General features: G+C 36.4%; 1 pseudogene; it reads left to right on the top strand.

Moving 5' to 3' along the window:
* The first annotated feature begins 2,718 nt into the window (after positions 1 to 2,718).
* Positions 2,719 to 3,386, top strand: LOC139001950 (prefoldin subunit 4-like; annotated as a pseudogene).
* The last annotated feature ends 2,027 nt before the right edge of the window (positions 3,387 to 5,413 follow it).

Here is a 5,413-nt window from a genome sequence, read left to right as displayed (position 1 = left end):
CTACTTGATATAGACTTCAAAACCACACTTATAACGTTTTTCAAGAATTTTCTAGAAACCACCGATAAATTTAGCAAGACCCTCAATAAGTCTAGTGAGACCGCCGGTAAATGTAGTGAGACCCTTGAGGTTATGAAAAAAGACCAACTAGAAATTAAGCATACACTGACTGAAATAAAGGATATTATACAGAGTTCCAACAGCAGACTAGAAGATCTCAAGAATCAAGTCAAAGATTTGAAATACAAAGAAGCAAAAAACACCCAACCAGAAAAACAAAAAGAAAAAAGAATCCAAAAATATGAAGATAGTGTAAGGAGCCTCTGGGACAACTTCAAATGTACCAACATCCGAATTATGGGAGTGCCAGAAGAAGAGAGAGAGCAAGATATTGAAAACCTATTTGAAGAAATAATGACAGAAAACTTCCCCTACCTGCTGAAAGAAATAGCCTTACAAGTCCAGGAAATGCAGAGAACCCCAAACAAAAGGAATCCAAAGAGGACCACACCAAGACACATCATAATCAAAATGCTAAGAGCAAAAGACAAAGAGAGAATCTTAATAGCAGCAAGAGAAAGACAGTCAGTTACCTACAAGGGAGTATCCATACAACTATCAGCTGATTTCTCAACAGAAACTATGCAGGCCAGAAGGGAGTGGCAAGAAATATTCAAAGTGATGAATACCAAGAACCTACAACCAAGATTACTTTATCCAGCAAAGCTATCATTCAGAGTTGAAGGTCAGATAAAGAGCTTCACAGATAAGAAAAAGCTAAAGGAGTTCATCACCACCAAACCAGTATTATATGAAATGCTGAAAGGTATCCTTTAAGAAGAGGAAGAAGAAGAAAAAGGTAAAGATAAAAAATATGAACAACAAATACACATCTATCAACAAGTGAATCTAAAAATCAAGTGAATAATCTGATGAACAGAATAAACTGGTGATTATAATAGAATCAGGGGCATAGAAAGGGAGTGAATTGACTATTCTCAGGGGGTAAAGGGGTGTGGGGGATTCGGGAAGAGACTGAACAAAAATCGTGCACCTATGGATGAGGACAGTGGTGGGGGGGAGGGGGAAGGGCGGAGGGTGGGGTGGGAAACAGGTGGAGGGGAGCTATGGGGGGAAAAAGAGGAACAACTGTAATAATCTGAACAATAAAGATTTAATTAAAAATAAATAAAATAAAATAAATAAAATAAAATAAAATAAAGAAGCATTGCTATAAGCAATGTAGTGAAGGAGAAAAATCTAGTTTTGAACCTATTTCTGGCCCTTTGGCTTTGCAAGCCATGCATACCTGTAGGGTGATGGGCTATTTCCAGGAGGCCATCTAGGGTAATGGAAACAGCAATGGGCTGAGAAGTTATGAAGGGACCTGAAGGCATGGTTCAAGTCTTGGTTTACTGTTGTAATGTTTGCTACGTGATGTAAGACATCACATTACCTCTCTGGGTTGGGAACCCCTGTCCACCTTCCTACAATTTCTACCACACCTTGTATTCTCAGAATTTCTTTCTCTTTAATTGATGATTTACTGCATTTTATTTGGTGATTAGTGATGATCAAATTGCATATTGTTCTTAATTCAAGGGGTGAAAATATAAAATGCTTTATAATTATAATTCTTTTCTAAACAGTTATTAGGTTGCTTTCCAGCTTAAAATTTGGAGACAAATAGCTCTTAAAGAGGCTGTCAAAGGACTGTGAAGGCAGTATGCTGAGTGAAGTAAGTCAGACAAAGACAAGTATTGTAAGCTGTTACTCATATGTGAACTCTAAAAAAGCTGAACTCATAGAAACAGAGAGTAGAATAGTGGTTGCTAGAGGCTGCATGTTGGGGGATGTGGGGAGATATTGGTCAAAGGGTACAAACTTCCAGTTATAAGATAAATGAGTTCTGGGGATCTAAGTACAGCATGGTGACTATAGTTAGCAATACTGTTTTATATATACTTGCAAGTTGCTAAAGGAGTAGGTCTTAAATATTCTCAACACACACACACACACACACACACACACACGGTAATTATGTGAGGGGGTTGGGGGCTGGTGAGAAAAGGTGAAGGGATTAAGAAGTACAAATTGGCAGTTACAAAATTGTCACAGGGATGTAAAGTACAGCATAAGAAATATAGTCAATAATATTTTAATAACTATGTATGGTGCCAGGTGGGTACTAGAATTATTGGGACAATCACTTTGTAAATTATATAAGTGTGTAACCACTATGCTGTATACCTGAAACTAATATAAAATAATGTCAAATGTTAACTGTCAATTGAAATGTGAAAAAGGTAATTATGTGAGTGCTGGAGGTGTCAACTAACCCTGTGGGGTAGTCATTTTGCAATATATACGTGCATAAAATCACCATGTTGTACACCTCACACTTACACAATATGATATGTCAAGCCTGGGTCCTGGGTGCCAGAGGGAAGCCAGTGCTGGCAGCCAGGAGAAGGAAGGCCTACTCTTGCATGAATTTCGTGCATCGGGCCTCTAGTATCTCAATAAAACAGGCAAAAATCAGAGGCTCTCAAATACCATTAACTTGTATCATTGGACATCTGTGAGGTTTAAAATTTCATACATTCACAATTTAATATTGTATACACTACATGATCAACAATTTCCATTCTTTCACAGCACATTAACTAAGTTAACAGGAGAAGGGGAGCTGAGTCTCACGATGGTGCCTCCCCCCCCATGAAGAAGGCAGCTGCAGAAGGCATCGAGGTTACTTTTAAAGATCAACAAAAGATAAAACAGATTTGCATGGAATACAAGTAGAATCATGGAGCTGAAGAAAGAAATTGACGTAAAGGAGAAACAACTCCAAAATGTAGAAGATGGTCCTAGCTGGTTTGGCTCAGTGGATAGAGCCTTGGCCTGTGGACTGAAGGGTCCTAGTTTGATTCCCGTCAAGGGCAAGTACCTCAGTTGCAGGCTCAATCCCTGGCCCTGGTCAGGGCACATGCAGGAGGCAACCAATCAATGTGTCTCTCTCACATCAATGTTTCTCACTCTGTCTCTCTCCCTCCCTTCCACTCTCTCTACAAATCAATGGAAAAATATCCTCGGGCAAGGATTAACAAAAATAAAAATAAAAACAAAATTCAAAAGGTGCTTGCAATGACATCATGCTTGCAGACAACAACTGCTTAATGATACCTTATCAAATTGGTAATGTTTTCATTAGCCATTCTCAAGAATAAACACAAGATATGTTAGAAGAAGCAATGAAAAATTTGCAAGAAGAAATTAATGCCTTAGAATCCAAATTGGAATGCATTCAGCAGATTTTAGCAGTTTTGAAAGTTCAGTTATGTACAAAATTTGGGAGCAAGAAAAACTTTAAAGCAGATGAAAGTTAAACATTTTATAATAATTTTTAAAATTTGTTTTATAAACTTAAATATTGTTTAAATGATAATTTCCTTTCTTAAATTGATATGGAAAACAAAAATTTCTTTTTAAAAAATTATTTAATGGAAACTTGCCTATTTTCACAATTTGCTTATTTATTTTATATTTTTAAGATAAGACAGTATTCATCTATGTATTTTGGGTAATAATTGTATCAACTGTGGGGGTTATATGTCATGTTATTAAATCAATTAAACAATCTTGTGTTTCTATATTATCATTTAGAATATGTTGTAATTTTTATCAGAAAATTTAATACTTGTATCATAGAAATGTCTATTTCAGTTGCTATTTAGAAATGGTGAAAGGACTCTAGAAAGATCTAATCCTACATCTGTCTACTCTACTCATTTCACACCTAAACCTTTGTTGTATACTCAAAATATATATTTTGTTTAAGTAAATGCAATATCTATATATCTACATATATAAAAGGCTAAGTGACTGTCCATCTGTCTGAACATCCAACCGACTGGCCAGCCAGTACATATGACGCGCACTGGCAATTTAAAAGTAAACATTGACTCGTGCATGCACGATATTTGTCTCCGTCTGACACTGGCCTCCCATTTAAATGAATTCAAAGTCAGTTTCCTGTGATGCCAACATTTATGATGACTCTTAATAAATCACAAGGACAAACTCTAGACCAGGGGTCCTCAAACTACGGCCCGCGGGCCACATGCAAATACAAATATTGTATTTGTTCCCGTTTCGTTTTTTTACTTCAAAATAAGATATGTGCAGTGTGCATAGGAATTTGTTCATAGTTTTTTTTTAAACTATAGTCCGGCCCTCCAACGGTCTGAGGGACAGTGAACTGGCCCTCTGTTTAAAAAGTTTGAGGACCCCTGCTCTAGACAGAGTAGGAATATTCCTACCTGAACCCGTTTTTGGACACGGTCAGTTATATGTTGCTTTCTCTCGAGTTCAAAGAACATGTGACGTTAAAGTTAAAGTTGTAAATACTTCACAAGGGAAATTAGTCAAGCACTCTGAAAGTGTTTTTACTTTTAATGTGATATTACAGGGAGATATTAGAATAAGTTTAATCAATTTATCAGTCATTGTTTTTATCAATGTTGTTTTTATATCATGTTTTTGTTGTTTTTATATCATGTTTTTGTTGTTATTGTTTATTTATTAATCAATTTATATATTATTTTTATACACATTTTACTAATTTTCTTTCATCTCTGACTTTTCTATTATAGAGAAAGGGCGAATAGCAATATTAAAATATTTCTTCTAATTAATTTCCTTTCAATGTGCACAAATCCATGCACCAGGCTACTAGTATATTAAAGCTGAACATATATATCTCACATATATATCTCTGAACATATATATCATTGCCCAACCTCCATCCAGGCACAAGCAGGAGGCCACAAATCGATGTGTCTCTCTCACATCAATGTTTCTCTCTCTCCCCCTTCCATCCTCCCTTCCACTCTCTCTGAAAAAGTAATGAAAAAAATATCCTTGGGTGAGGATTAACAAAAACAATAACAACAACAAAAGTCTTTACCTTAAATAAAGAGTTATTTTATCCTCATCCCCCTCCGCCCCCCAAAGAACAAAAAAGTGGTGAAGGGGGGCGCGGGCTACTGTGAACAAAGATGTCACAGAGAGCACCCAGTTCTGTCAGGGGAACCAAAATCAGGGAGCAGTTTCACAAATAATTCTACTAAAAGACAGTAGGGGAATAAAGCTAAGTAATAGGAAATGTTTACAAGCTAAGTGCGTGATTATGACTTCAAATCGCCATTTGGGTAAGCTTCTTGTTACTGATTTTAAAAACTACCAACACACTCTCCCCCACGTGCCACCCAGCCTATGATCAAAACCTCCCTTCATTTGTATTTCATTCATTTCTGGTTGTGCTGAAAAATAAACAACCAGCCATGAGCTCACTTCTCAAAAAGTATTTGCACTTACAAAAAACTTTTTAAGGCATAGAATGGGTTTCTCACTT

Source organism: Myotis yumanensis, unplaced genomic scaffold (genome assembly GCF_028538775.1).
Source record: "Myotis yumanensis isolate MYYU_CA2020_CCGP unplaced genomic scaffold, mMyoYum1.0.hap1 SCAF_2, whole genome shotgun sequence".
Classification (NCBI taxonomy): domain Eukaryota; kingdom Metazoa; phylum Chordata; class Mammalia; order Chiroptera; family Vespertilionidae; genus Myotis; species Myotis yumanensis.
The sequence above is the reverse complement of the archived record's forward strand: the minus strand, read 5'-3'. Positions and strand labels throughout refer to the sequence as shown.